The sequence below is a fragment of the Bos grunniens genome, chromosome 18, assembly GCF_055505025.1.
Source record: "Bos grunniens cultivar Pamir isolate PY7600 chromosome 18, Bosgru_T2T1.0, whole genome shotgun sequence".
In the NCBI taxonomy this organism is placed as follows: Eukaryota; Metazoa; Chordata; class Mammalia; order Artiodactyla; family Bovidae; genus Bos; species Bos grunniens.
The window spans coordinates 25,235,882-25,251,380 of NC_141182.1; the positions used below are offsets into that span (position 1 = coordinate 25,235,882).

The 15,499-nt window shown below is 47.3% G+C and overlaps 1 protein-coding gene across 2 annotated transcripts in view; it reads left to right on the plus strand.

The window, feature by feature from the left end:
* CPNE2 (copine 2) overlaps window positions 1-15,499 on the plus strand; it is a 55,237-nt gene continuing 39,738 nt past the window's right edge. For both annotated transcript variants that reach the window (XM_086350784.1, XM_086350785.1), the window contains exon 1: window positions 1-200. The gene's annotated coding sequence lies outside the window, so the exon portion shown is untranslated. The remainder of the gene's footprint in view (window positions 201-15,499) is intronic.

The window sequence follows — 15,499 nt, forward strand, 5'->3', positions numbered from 1 at the left end:
GCCCGGCCCGGGAGGAGGACCGGACCGCTAGCGGCTGGGAGCGCACGCGAGCTGGCCATGGCCGCAGGGGCAGCGCCCTGAGCCCGTCCCGCGCCCACGGGCTCGGCCGAGCAGGGGAGCGCCCTGGGATGCCCCAGTGGCCCGGAGCGCAGGGAGCGGCAGCCGTGCGGTGACGGGGAGCGGCGCCCGCCGGACCCGCGGTGAGCGGGGGCCCTGGCGGGCAAAGGGGCGGGCTGGGGCCCGTGGCGCGAGGGCTCAAGTTCGGCCTGGGGGCTTGGCTTCTGGAGACAGTGGCGAGCTGGAAGGAAGCTGGGTTCGGCTTCGAGGGGCTGCGGAGCCCAAAGCCCCTGCCACGGGCTCGCATCCAGGCTCCGGCGTTTCGGTGACTCAGCTCCGACCCGGCCACGCGGGGGCGCCCTGGCGTCTTCCCGGACCGCGGGGATGCCGAGGGCAGGGTGCCGGGAGAACGGAGGTGCCCTCCGGGGTCCGAGCCCAGCCGCGTCCGCACCCTCCTACCTCGCCCGAGGACCCTGGGAGGAAGTGGGGGCGTCGGGAAGGTGGAGTCCCGCCACCGCCGCAGCTGCGAAAGTCTTGGAGTCAGGCTGGTTCGGGGCAGGCTCGGGGCGCTCCTCGCCAACTTTTGCCCTGCTCCCACCCGGGCCCACCACCCCCGCCGCCTCCCGCAGCCCGTGGGACCTGCTAGAGAATCAGCTCCCGGCCGGGGAAGGGGGAGTAAAGAGAGGGAGTGGAACTGGGCACCTTCCCAGAAGTCGGAGTGTGTTTGCAAACTAGTTTTTTCGTAAAAGCTGTCTGGCACCTGTGTGTTTGGAGAGGGGGGCGGGGAGGGAGGAAGCATGGAAAAAGAGCAAGACCCTTTCTTCCTTCCAGGTCCCCGTCTCCCCGCAGCGCTGCTTCTTTGAAAAGATAGAGGGCTCTGACTTTCCTCTTCCTATTCCATCCCCCAGCCTCGTTGGACAAGCCTCTTTGGGGAAGGGGCTCCTTCAAAGGGGGTTGTGATTTGTGATTTGCCCAAGGTCACAGGTGGAACTCAGGGCTCTGGTAGCCAGGTGGAGGTGGTTCTTGCTGTTTGGGACTCCCCCTGGCCCTGTTACTGGCGGGGGAAGTGACGAGGGGGTGGAGAATTGCCCCACTGACCCTTAGTTTTTGCTCCCCTAGGAATGTCAGCTGTCACTGAGGGATGGGGAACTTTTTCGGTTTCTTGGGGTACCCACAGCTTCAGTCATTGGGGGGAGGAGCCAGGTTGTAACCTTCGGCAGCTGCAGCTGCCTCTGACCAGCCCTCATGGGGAGCTGGGGAGACCTGGGTCTGAACACCTAGCCAGCAGTGGGTCCCTGGCTGAGACCTTCCCTCTGAGTCTCCAGGTCATCATCTGTAAAATGGGCGGATTGTCCCCAGTCTATGCGTACCGAGGCAGGGTGTAAACATAAAGAGTAGTTTTATTGCACTACCTTGATGTGGAGCCCAGAGTGGGAATGCCCCAGGCACGTGAGAGAGCTGGCCCGAGTGAGAGGGTCATCCAGGCAGTTTGCTCCGTGGAAAGAATCGTGGGCTAAGAAAGTGGATTCTTGGGTTCTGGCCCTCTGCCCTGTCCCTTTTTAGGTGCCTTGCCACTTCTAAGGCTTAAGGGCTTTTCCGGTGGTAAAATGAAGCAAAATATGACTCAGTCCAGTTTACCGGGCTGCTGGGAGACTAGAACTGGGGGCAGGGGGCAGGTGTTCCGCCAAGTTGGGTGCACCGGTGGTCATGGGACCTTCCTCCCAGAGGCCATAAAATTTAAAAACTCAGGGATGTAAGAAGAGGGTCGGAGAGAGATCCTCAGTTTCTGTACCAGTAAAGTAGTGAGAGCACTACTCTACACCTTTATAATCTTTTAAGGGTGATTGTATTGTTCTCGAAAGGAAGCCGTGAGGATTAAATTCGACAACAGAGGGCTCATGCGCCAGCGCGGTGGCTGTCTGTAATAAGTGCTGGGTTAACGTTAACCGTGGTTATCATGGTTATGGGAATATTAGTAAGCCTGATGTGGGTTGCTGATTTGAGGATTCCTTCTGGGATTTTTTCAGGCCAGCTCGGCTCTTCTCTCTCCCACCTTCTTCCTGGAGAGAGAAGCCTCAGAATCCAGATGGCAGACTTTTAGGCTATTCCAGGGGCCGGTCCTGAGCAGGAAGGGGTCAATAGGCTGAAGAGAGCACCATGGGGGGGTGGTACATCCGGTGGGGTGGTCCCATTTCCCCCACCTTGGGCCGGCCTCCCAGGGCTCTAATGGGTGATGGAAAACAGAAGAGCGTTCTCTAGGAGTTCCCGCAGGAGCAGGGTCACCAGGCAAGGTCTGAGAAGCCATCAGCTGACGCCGGGGTCCCATCTGCCTGATGCTCTCCCCTCCTCAAATACTTGCAGGGTGGTCACTTCAGGAATCCAGCCCTCTCCAGCTGGGAGAATATGGCCTCAGAAAGGGGGCAGGGTTCCTTCCCCTCCTGCCTGCTCCCCCTCTACCACCACCACGGGACACAGGGTGGGCTCTTTGGGAGCTGGGAGGCCAGGTCACCCTAGGATCTGGGAAGGCAGCAGGTGGAGAAGATGAATCATGGCCTGCCCCCGTTCCCCAGAGGGAGGATGCGAGTCCCAAGGGGATTCAAGGCTTCCTGAAGTCCCACGGCACCTCATGGCTTCCAGACCAGTGTCCCCTCCCTTTGCTGGGCAACCCGGCCTCTGCTCTATGGTGAAGCCAAGGGCTCTGCAGGCCCATGGCCTGGAGCATTTCTCCACCCGCACCGAGATGAAACGACTGGCTGCTGATCCCTCCCTCACTATTGCATCACCTTGCCTAGTTTTTCTTGGGCTCTTGGCCACTCTCTCCCCTCATCTGGGGGGGCGGGGGTGGTGTGTGTATGTCAGCTTGTTCTCTGCCCTCCTCCCCATCGGGTCAGCTCCAGGGACGACACGGGCATCTTACGTCCATCCTATTCAGGGCATTTTCCCTGCACTTACAGGTGCTCGGTCGCTGTTGGAGAGATGGCTCAGTCTGCCCCTCCTTGTTGAATGGGTCTGTGATGTTGGGTCATGGAACTCGGAAGAGTCCAGAGCTCACCCTCTGGGGACTCTGGGAAGATCCTTGTCTCACTGTGCTGAGTGCTGGGGCGGTATCTGAGGGCGGTGGCCCTGCCGATGGAGGAGGAGCAAGCGCTGGCCTGGGGGAAGGGAAAGGTGTGAGTCTGGGAGAGGTGAGATTCATCCAGCACTGATTGACCCTGGGATCTGGGGGAGGAGGGCATGGCAGCTGCTGACCTGGGTGGGTCATGGTCTGCAGACTCAGGGATCTGGGGTGTTCTGGGGAGAGTCACCCATCCTCCAGGTGACCTGGGCCACATTTTTTAATCTCTCTGGCCTCAGTTTCTTCATCTAGACATGCAGGAACTTTGCATTAGGAGCTCTTCCTTTGCTTTCTTCACATGGTTCTTAAAGGCAGCTATGAAAGGGCTTGTAAACGAAAGAAGGCTTTGCCCAGGTTTCCACCAGTGCCTTTGGCTCCCTGCCATGCAGGAAGGCTTTTCTCATCATGTAGCCATCTATTCGTTCCTCAACAATGTTTTGTAATAGCATAATATGTCAAGGGTTTATTTACTGTTTTAGGTATGATTTGTTTATTCACAGACTTTAACAAACTTTTTATTTTATATTATAGTTGATTATCGTATTGTGTTAGTTTCAAGTGTACAGCAAAGTGATTCAGTTATACATGTATCCATCCGTTTTCAGATTATTTTCCCATATAGGTTATTACAGAATATTGAGTAGAGTTCCTTGTGCTATACAATAGGTCCTTGTTGATTATCTGTTTTACATATGGTAGTGTGTATGTGTTAATCCCAACCTCCTCATTTATCCATCTCCCCCCACCCCCGACTGCCACACCTTTCCCCTTTGGTAAGTTTGTTTGCAAAGTCTATTTCTATTTTGTAAATAAGTTCATTTGTATAACCTTTTAAAATATTTTACATTTAAGTGATACATGATATTTGTGTTTCTCTGACTTACTTCACTTACTGTGATAATCTCTGGGTCCATCCCTGTTGCTGTGAATGATGGTAATAGGATAGGATCATGTGGTCGTTCTACTTTTAGTTTTTTTAAGGAACTTCCATACTGTTATCTGTAGTGGCAGCTAGTTAGTTAATTCAGTCGCTCAGTCGTGTCTGACTCTTTGCGACCCCATGAATCGCAGCACGCCAGGCCTCCCTGTCCATCACCAACTCCCGGAGTTCACCCAGACTCACGTCCATCGAGTCAGTGATGCCATCCAGCCATCTCATCCTCTGTCGTCCCCTTCTCCTGCCCCCAATCCCTCCCAGCATCAGAGTCTTTTCCAATGAGTCAACTCTTCCCATGAGGTGGCCAAAGTACTGGAGTTTCAGCTTTAGCATCATTCCTTCCAAAGAAATCCCAGGGCTGATCTCCTCAGAATGGACTGGTTGGATCTCCTTGCAGTCCAAGGGACTCTCAAGAGTCTTCTCCAACACCACAGTTCAAAAGCATCAATTCTTCGGCTCTCAGCTTTCTTCACAGTCCAACTCTCACATCCATACATGACCACAGGAAAAACCATAGCCTTGACTAGACGAACCTTTGTTGGCAAAGTAATGTCTCTGCTTTTGAATATGCTGTCTAGGTTGGTCATAACTTTCCTTCTGAGGAGTAAGCGTCTTTTAATTTCATGGCTGCAGTCACCATCTGCAGTGATTTGGGAGCCCAAAAAAATAAAGTCTGACACTTTCCACTGTTTCCCCATCTATTTCCCATGAAATGATGGGACTGGATGCCATGATCTTCGTTTTCTGAATGTTGAGTTTTAAGCCAACTTTTTCACTCTCCTCTTTCACTTTCATCAAGAGGCTTTTTAGTTCCTCTTCACTTTCTGCCATAAGGGTGGTGTCATCTGCATATCTGAAGTTATTGATATTTTTCCTGGCAGTGTTGATTCCAGCTTGTGCTTCTTCCAGCCCAGCGTTTCTTACGATGTACTCTGCATAGAAGTTAAATAAGCACAGTGACAATATACAGCCTTGACGTACTCCTTTTCCTATTTGGAACCAGTCTGTTGTTCCATGTCCAGTTCTAACTGTTGCTTCCTGACCTGCATACAGATTTCTCAAGAGGCAGGTCAGGTGGTCTGGTATTCCCATCTCTTTCAGAATTTTCCACAGTTCATTGTGATCCACACAGTCAAAGGCTTTGGCATAGTCAATAAAGCAGAAATAGATGTTTTTCTGGAACTCTTGCTTTTTCCATGATCCAGCGGATGTTGCAATTTGATCTCTGGTTCCTCTGCCTTTTCTAAAACCAGCTTGAACATCAGGAAGTTCACAGTTCACGTATTGCTGAAGCCTGGCTTGGAGAATTTTGAGCATTACTTTACTAGCGTGTGAGCTGAGTGCAATTGTGTGGTAGTTTGAGCATTCATTGGCATTGCCTTTCTTTGGGATTGGAATGAAAACTGACCTTTTCCAGTCCTGTGGCCATTGCTGAGTTTTCCAAATTTGCTGGCATATTGAGTGCAGCACTTTCACAGCATCATCTTTCAGGATTTGAAATAGCTTAACTGTCTGTACCAGTTTACATTCCCACCAACAGTGTAGGAGGATTCCCTTTTCTCCACATCCTCTCCAGCATTTGTTGTTTGTAAACTTTTTGATGATGGCCTGGCTGGTGTGAGGCGATACCTCATTGTAGTTTTGATTTGCATTTCTCTAATAATTAGCAATGTTTAGCATCTTTTCATGTACTTTTTAACCATGTGTACATCTTTTTTTTGGAGAAATGTCTGTTTAGATCTATTTTTTGATTGGGTTATTTGTTTTGATATTGAGCTGCATAATCTGTTTGTATATTTTAGAAATTAATCCCTTGTTGGTAGCATCATTTGCAAATATTTTCTCCCATTCTGTCTTTTTGTTTTGTTTATGGTTTCCTTTGCTATGCATAATTTTTTAAATTTAATTAGGTCCCATTTGTTTGTTTTTGTTTTTATTTTCATTACTCTAGGGGATGAATCAAAAAAAATATTACTGTGGTATGTCAAAAAGCATTCTGCCTATGTTTTCCTCTAAGAGTTTTATAGTATCAGTCTTAGATTTAGGTCTTTAATTGATTTTTATTTTATTTCTGTATATGATGTAAAAGAATTATTTTACATGTAGCTGTCCAGTTTTCCTGGCACCACTTATGGAAGAGCCTGTCTTTTCTCCATTATATTCTTGTCTCCTTTTGTCATGGATTAGTTGGCCATAGCTGCATGGGCTTATTTTGGGGCTTTCTATCTTATTCCATTGATCTGTAAGTCTGTCTTTGTGCCAGTACCATACTGTTTTGATCACTGCAGCTTTACAGTATATTCTGAAGTCAGGGAGCCCAATTCCTCCAGCTCAGTTTTTCTTTCTCAAGATTGCTTTTGATTATCAGAGTCTTGTGTTTCCACACAAATTTTAAGGTTTTTTTCTTCTAAGTCTGCAAAAAATGCCATTGGTAATTTGATAGGGATTGCATTGAATCTCTAGGTTACCTTGGGTGCTATGGTCATTTTGGCAGTACTGATTCTTCCAATCCAGGAATATGGTATACCTTTCCATCTGTTTGTGTTATCTTCAGTTTCTTTCATCAGTGTTTATAGTTTTCAGAGCTCAGGTCTTTTGTTTCCTTAGGTAGGTTTATTCTTAGGTATTTTCTTCTTTTTGATGCAGTGGTAAATAAGATTGTTTCCTTAATTTCTCTTTCTGATCTTTTGCTTTTACTGTATAGAAATGCAACAGATTTGTATTATTTTTTATAGTGCAACTTTACCAAATTCACTGATGGGCTCTACTAGTTTTTTGGTAGCATCTTTAGGTATTTTGCAGTCAGACATGACTTAACAACTGGAAAACAACAACAAATGTATCATGTCACCCACAAACAGTGACAGTTTACCTTTGCTCCTAATTTGGATTCCTTTTTTTATTTCTCTGATTGCCGTGGCTAGGACTTCCGAAGCTATGTTGAATAAAAGTGGTGGAAGTGGACATCTTTGTCTTATTCTTGATCTTTCAGGGTTTTACTTTTGAGTATGATGTTAGTTGTGGCTTTGTCATATATGGCCTCTATTAAGCTGAGGTATAGTCCCTCTTTGTTCACTTTCTGGAGAGTTTTTATCATAAATGAATGTTGGATTTTATCAAAAGTGTTTTCTGCATTTTTGAGGTGGTCATATGGTTTTTATTCTTCAGTTTGTTAATGTGGTGTATCATACTGATTGATTTGTGGATATTGAAAAATCCCTGCATCCCTGGGGTAAATCCCACTTGGTGATGGTATATGGTATATGATCCTTTTAATGTATTGTTGGATTCACTTTGCTAGTATTTGTTGAAGATTTTTGCATCTATATTTTTCAGTGATCAGATCAGATCAGATCAGTCGCTCAGTCGTGTCCGACTCTTTGAAACCCCATGAATCGCAGCACACCAGGCCTCCCTGTCCATCACCAACTCCCGGAGTTCACTCAGACTCACCTCCATTGAGTCAGTGATGCCATCCAGCCATCTCATCCTCTGTCGTCCCCTTCTCCTCCTGCCCCCAATCCCTCCCAGCATCAGAGTCTTTTCCAATAAGTCAACTCTTCACATGAGGTAGCCAAAGTACTGGAGTTTCAGCTTTAGCATCATTCCTTCCAAAGAAATTCCAGGGCTGATCTCCTTCAGAATGGACTGGTTGGATCTCCTTGCAGTCCAAGGGACTCTCAAGAGTCTTCTCCAATACCACAGTTCAAAAGCATCAATTTTTCAGTGCTCAGCCTTCTTCACAGTCCAACTCTCACATCCATACATGACCACAGGAAAAACCACAGCCTTGATTAGACGGACCTTTGTTGGCAAAGTAATGTCTCTGCTTTTGAATATGCTGTCTAGGTTGGTCATAACTTTCCTTCCAAGGAGTAAGTGTCTCAGTGATACTGGCCTATAATCGTGTGTGTGTGTGAGAGAGATATCTTTGTCTGGTTTTAGTATCATGGTGATTGTGGCTTTATAGATGAATTTAGGAATGTTCCTTCGTCTGCAATTTAACTACACACACATATATACACACACACACGTGTGTGTGTGTGTGTGTGTGTGTGTGTGTATATATATTTGTGTATTTGTCTGCGCCAGGTCTTTGATCTTTGTTGTGTGATGGAGGATCTTCAGATCTTTAGTTATATCATGTAGACTCTCAGTTGCAGCATGTGTTAATAGGATCTAGCTCCCTGACCAGGGATTGAACAGAGCCACTTGCATTAGGAGCGTGGAGTCTTAGCCACTGGACCACCAGGAAAGTCCCTCCTCTGTGATTTTTTGAAATCGTTTCAGAAGGATGGGTATTAACTCTTCTCTAAATGTTTCATGGAACTCACCTGTGAAACCGTCTGGTCCTGCACTTTTGTTTGTTGGGAGTTTTGTAATCACAGTTTCAATTTCAATGCTTGTGATTGACCTTTCATGTTTTCTGTTTCTTCCGGTTCAGTTTTGGGAGACTGTACCCTTCTAAGAATTCATCCGTTTCTTCTAGGTTGTCCATATTATTGGCGTATAGTTACTCATAGTAGTCTCTTATGACCCTTTGTATTTCTGTGATGTCCATTGCAACTTCTCCTTTTTCATTTCTGATTTTACTGATTTTATTGAGCACTCCTGCTTTTTTTTTCTTGATGAGTCTGGCTAAAGGATTATCAATTTTCTCTTTTCAAAGAGAAACTAAAAGAAACTTTTAGTTTTACTGATCTTTTCTATTGTTTTGTTTATCTCTATTTCATTTATTTGTGCTCTGATCTTCATGATATCGTTCCTTCTGCTAAACTTTGGGTTTTGTTTGTTCTTTTTTTTCTAGTTGCTTTGGGTGTAAATTTAGGTTGTTTATTTGGCAGTGTTCTTGTTTCCTGAGGTGAGATTGTGTTGCTGTAAACTTCCCTCTTACAACTGCTTTTGCTGTGTCCCACATGTTTTGGATCATCATGCTTTTGTTTTCATTGTCTCTAGGTTTTTTTTTTTTAATTTCTTCTGTGATTTCTTCAGTGACCCATTGGTCATTTAGTACCATATTGTTTAGCTTCCACATGTTTATGTTTTTACAGGTTTTTTCTTATAGTTCATTTCTAATCTCATAGTGTTATGGTTGGAAGATGCTTGATATGATTTCAGTTTTCTTAAATTTATCAAGGCTTGCTTTATGGCCCAGCATATGATCTATCCTGGAGAATGTTCTGTGTGCACTTGAGAAGAATGTGTATTCTGCTACTTTGGGATGGAATACTCTATAAATATGAATTAAGTTCATCTGGTCTAATATGCCATTTAAAGTCTGTGTTTGTTTATCGATTTTCTGTCTGGATGAGCTGTTCACTGATGTAAGTGCATGTTAAAGTCCCCCCACAGTTACTGTTGATTTCTCCTTTGATGGCTATTAGTATTTGCCTTATAAGTTGAAATACTCCTATGCTGGGTGTATATACATTTACAATTGTTGTATCTTCTTGGATTGATCCCTTGATCATTATGTAGTATTTTTCTTTGTTTCTTATAACAATATTTTAAAATCAATTTTGGCTGACACGAGTATTCCTATTACTATTCCAGCTTTGATTTCTGTTCACATGGAATACCTTTTTCTATCCCCTCACTTTCAGTCTGTTTATGTACCTAGATCTGAAGTGGGTCTCTGTAGACTGCATATGTGTGGGTCTTGTTTTTATATCCATTCAGCCAGTCTGTGTCTTTTGGTTGGAGCATTTAATCCATTTGCATTTAAGGTAATTACCAATATGTATGTTCTTGTTGCCATTTTGTTCATTGTTTTGGGATTGTTTCCGTAGGTCTTTTTCCTTCCCTTCCTCTTTTGTTCTTTTGTGATTTGATGACTATCTTTAGCATTGTGCTTGGATTCCTTTTCCATTTCTGTGTGTACAGCTATTGTAGATTTTTGGTTTACAGTTCCCATGAGGTTTTGATATAGCAGTTTGGTATATAAACAAGATTGTATTAAGTTGCTGTTCTCTTAACTTCAATGTGTTTCCAAACATCCTGCATTTGTCCTTTCCTCACAGTCGCTGGTTTTGATATCATATTTGTATATGGATGATTTCCTACCTTTACTCTATGTTTGCCTTCACCAGTGAGCTTTCGTACTTGTGATTTTCTTGTTTCTAGTTGTGGGGTTTACTTTCCGCCCTAGAGAAGTTCCTTTAGCATTTGTTGCAAAGCTGGTCTGATGGTGCAGAATTCTCTTAGCTTTTGTTTGTCTATAAAGCTTTTGATTTCTCTATTGAATCTGGATAAAAGCCTTGCTGGTAGAGTATTCTTGGTTGTAGCTTTTTCCCTTTCATTACTTTAAATATATCATGTCCCTCCCTCCTGGCCTGCAAAGTTTCTGCTGAAAACTCAGCTGATAACCTATGGGCATTCTCTTGTGTTATTTGTTGCTTTTCCCTTTTTGATTGTAATATTTGCTCTTTGTCTTTAATTTTTGTCAGTCTGATTAATATGTGTCTCAGTGTGTTCCTCCTTGGGTATATCTGTATGGAACTCTCTGTGCTTCCTGGACTTGGTGACTGTCTCCTTTCCCATGTTTTAGAAGTTTTCAGCTATTATCTCTTTAAATGTTTTGTCATACCCCTTCTCTCTCTCTTCTTCTAAGACCCTTATAATGTGAATATTGATGCATTTAATGTTGTCCCAGAGTCCTCATTTTTTTTTCATTCTTTTTTCTTTATTCTTTTCCAAGGCAGTGATTTCCACCATTCTGTCTTTGAGCTCACTTATTTATTCTTCTGCCTCATTTATTCTGCTATTGATTTCTTCTACTGTATTTTTTCTTTTGGTTATTATATTGTTTATCTCTGCTTGTTTGAATTTTCTTTGTTAAACATGTCTTATATCTTGTTGATCTGTGCACTCCATTCTTTTCTCAAGATCTTGGATTATCTTTATTATCACTACTCTGAATTTTTTCAGGTCAGTTGCCTATCTCTGCTTTACTTAGTTGTTCTTCTGGGGTTCTATTTTGTCCCTTCATCTGAAACATATTCCTCTGCTGTTTCATTTTATCTAACTTGCTGTGTCTGCAGTCTCACAGGCTGCAGGATCATAGTTCCTCTTGCTTCTGGTGTCTGTCCCCATCTCGTCATGGCTTCTTCTTTGTCTTTGGAGGTAGAAGATCTTCTCTTCGTAGATTCCACTTCTTTCTTGTCAATGGTTGTTCAGCAGTTAGTTGTGATTTTGATGTCTCCATGACAGCAGGTGAGCTCAGATCCTTCTATTCTACCATCTTGTCTGGGCAGGCTTCTCAGCAAATGTTTTCTGAACCAGCTCCTCTGTGCCAGGGACTGTGTCAAAGCTGAGGCACAACTACAGAGCTCCAAATAGAGTTGAGGGGACAGAGTAAGGCAAGCAAATGACAAAGAGATAGGAAAACTCTAGGTGGTCAAAAATGCCATAGAAAACATAAACCAAGGGGAGTAATTGAGATGTGATGGGGTGGGGGTGGGGAGGGGACGTGGGTCAAGGAGACTTCAGAGCAGGAGGTGGTGACATTCAGGCTGAGATGTTAATGGACGGCATGACATTCATGGCTGGTTCCCAGCCTACCTGGTTCCCAGCAGGTGCTCTGTGGGTGTTTTTGAATGAATGAAGGAGGGAGGGGTGCCCGGGCAGAGAGAGCAGCACCTGCAAAGGCCATGAGGTGGGAACTTGCTCAGGGTATTCCAAGAGCCTGTTCTCTCCACCACCCACCTCTCTGTCTCCTTTGGTGGCTGTCATGTCTCCTCAGGAGCTTGGGGCATCTGGCCTGCCCGCTGTACCTTGACTATCCCCTTCCCCATGACATGGGAGAGCACATGCTTGGCTCCCAGCAGATGGTGCTGTCCAACTGCTCCCGCCTTTGGGGTCTCAACAATCTTCCCAAGTCAAAGTCCCATCCCCATGGGCTCCCCGAGGGCTGTGCTGGGCTGGGCAAGAGCACAGTGGGCCCTGCCTCACTTCACACTGTGCTTTGCCCCCGACTAGCTGAGTGACCTTGGGTGGAGTATTAGTTCCCCAGGACCCCTGTAATGAAGCACCTCAACTGGGTGGCTTCAAACAACAGAAATGCATTCGCTCACAGTTCTGGAGGCTGGAAGTCCAAATTCAAGGTGTTGGCAGGGCTATGCTCCCTCTGTGGGTTCTAGGGGAGGGTGCCTCCTTGCCTCTTCCAGCTCCTGGTAGCTGTAGGCACCCCTTGCTTTGTGGCAGTGTCACTCTGGTCTCTGCCTGCTTCTCATGACTGCCTTCCCTCTGTGTCTCACACATTATCCTCCCCTACGGACATCAGTCACGTGGGAATCTGGGCCCATCGTGTGCCAGGATGTCCTCATCTTAACTCCACATCTGCAACTACCGTTTCCAAATAAGGTCGCACTCTAAGGTGCCAGGGGTGAAGGTTTAACACCTCTTCCAGGGGACACAGTTCAGCTTCTGATAGGTGGGTAACATGACCTCTCTGTGCCTAGGCTGTCTGATCTGTGAAATGGAATGGTAGTAATAGGGCTCATCTGCCAGGCTTGCAGGGCTGCCTAAATGGAATGGTGGAAACCTCAGGACAGGGCCAGGCACTCAGTCTATGCTATTATTTCCATCTCCTCCATGAAGGCTTCCTGAGAGCTGGGACTAGGAGCTGGGGAGCAGGTGGCCATGTCCTTGCCCAGAAGGACTTGCTGAGGCAGACTAGGGGCTGGGTGGCCTGGGATGCAGAGGCTTGGAGAGGCCCCTCCACACTGTCTGGAGGGTAGGGGTGGCTGGGCACCTCTTCAGTGTGGTAGGATGAAAGCTCTTAACAAAAAGTGGGGAGTCCCATCTGTAGAGAGCTAGGGTGCCCGGCCATGGTAGGAGCCCACAAAGCCATTCACACACTTGAGTGAGCCCAGATGATCTTTCAGACCCAATCAGCCTGGAGATTCTGGGCAGGAGCTTGGGCTAGAAGCCCGGTGCAGCCCAGCAAAGACAGAGGAGCGTATGTAGACTCCCCAGAGCTGGGAGGAGCCTGCAGTCTGACAGGCAGGGAAACTGAGGCAGAGAGTGAAAGCGACTTGTGGGGAGTTCACATCTAGAGGTGGGAGCCCTTGTCTCCTTGTCTCCCCATGGAGGGCCCCTGGGTGGGTGTGGGCACCAGGGCTTAGAGCCCCAGGGCTGTACCCCAGTCCCTGAGGCTGCCCCACTTGCAGCTCCTGGTGGCTGCAGGCAGCTACCCTTCAAGTGAAGCTAGGTTGGAATGACTTTGGCTGGTGATCATTGTCACCATGCCCTCCACCCTCCATTAGTTTATTCCCCACTCTGAGCCTAGCCAGACCCCCCCCTACCCACCCACTGCCCCAGGTCCCTGATGTACTTTCCACACCCCAGAGTCCAACTACGCCCATCCCCTAGAGTGCTTACTAGTAGGCCAGAGGCCAGGGTATGGCCAGCCCCACTTTGCAGATAAAGGAGCAGAGACATGGGGTGGGGGCAAAAATTGGGCAGAAACCGGTGCCTGGCTCCTTGGGGGTCAGGGCCAACCCCTAGGGTGGTAGGCTAGGAGACCCTGGGACCGAGCCCTTCCAAACAAGGCTCAGTGGAACCAGGGTCCCTGGGATCCTAGAGGAGGCCCCTTCCCCCAAGTCTAGAGCTTATGGATTTGGTGGGGGCTGCAGGGAATAATCTCCCTCTGGGTGTGGTCTGGCCAAAGCTGGGGGCCTCAGAGGACAGAAGAGGGCATCAGGGCTGACCCCTGCAGCAGCATCCTCCCCACACTGTCTGTATCTATATTTATCCCTACAATAGTCTGACTGCCTGTCGGGAGTGCAGCATTTTCAGGGCACAGCAGCCTTAGTTAAAGTGGAGAAGTGATTTGTGTCAAAATGCTGCCCCCCCCCAACCTTGACGAGAGCACTGGGCTGTTCCCTGGGGTCTGCACACCTGCTGGCGGGGGCCAGTGCAGCAGTGGGTAGGCAGGGAGGGCCCCAGGGGGTATGAGCAGCTGGAGGCTGGACCCACACACACATACACTTCAGAGAACCAGGGCTGTGGGACATGGGGATGCTGGGGCTGTGGCTGGAAGGTGGGACCAGATAAACTCTAAAGCCTTTCAAGCTCAGAGATTCAGTGAAGTCCTAATTTCTGGAATCCCAGGGTTCTGGATTCTTTGCATCCCTAGTCGTGGACCTCTGCAATTCCAAGATGCCATGAGTCGTCTCCCCTTCACCCTAACTCTTCTGTACTTTCAGCAAAGGTTTGTCGAGCTCCCATTCTATGCTTCTCTGCGCCAATAGACCTGGTCCCGTCTTTAAGCTCACGTGAGGGTGACATTTCCTAAGTCAGTGGTTGCAATATGGTGACAATTGTAAGTGCATCCCTGTCTGGGGCCAGGGGCTCAGGGGGCAGTTGTAGAGCAGTCTCCAAGTTGTGTTTTTTTAAACATTTTGTTGAAGTATAATACACAATATAGAGCAGACTTCCCAGGTGTACAGCTCAATGACTGTTCACAAACTGAAGACATCCGTGTTAGCACTCCCTAGACTGAGACACAAACATGACTGTCCCCGAAGCCCCCTGGTAGCCCCTCCCAGTTACTAACACCCTCCCCCACTATCTTGCAACCCCGACTCCCAACAACATAGATTTGTTTTGTCCGTGTTTAACTTCACTGATGTAATGGACGTGAACTTGGGTAAATTCCCAGAGATGGTGGGGGGTAGGGAGGCCTGGCATGCTGCAGTCCATGGGGTCGAGAAGAGTCGGACACGACTGGGCGACTGAACAACAACAACAAAATGAGATCGTACAGGATGACATGCTCCACTATCTTGCAACCCCGACTCCCAACAACATAGATTTGTTTTGTCCATGTTTAACTTCACTGATGTAATGGACGTGAACTTGGGTAAATTCCCAGAGATGGTGGGGGGTAGGGAGGCCTGGCATGCTGCAGTCCATGGGGTCGAGAAGAGTCGGACACGACTGGGCGACTGAACAACAACAACAAAATGAGATCGTACAGGATGACATGCTCCTCTGTGTCTGGCTTCCTCCACTCAGCATGTTCGGGAGACCCCGTTCCTGTTGTTGGTGTCCTGTGCTTCCTTGGGCTCATGGCACTTCAGCCCATTGTGTGCGCATCGCATTCATCATTTATTTATCCCCTTTCCTGATGATAGGCACACAGGGGACTCCTGGCCTGGGGCTGTTACAAACAGTGCTGCTCTGGAAGTTCTCAGGTGTGTCTTTTGGGGAACATACTGCATGTTTCTGCTGGGCATTGCTGGGATCGTCATAACGGATACATTTATTTAGCTTTGTAAACACTGCCAGACGTTTCTCCCAAGTAGTTGTCCCAGTCTACACTCCCGTTGGTAGCACATGAGAGTTCCAGTTGCTCCACATCCTTGCCAACACTTTGTATTGCCAGC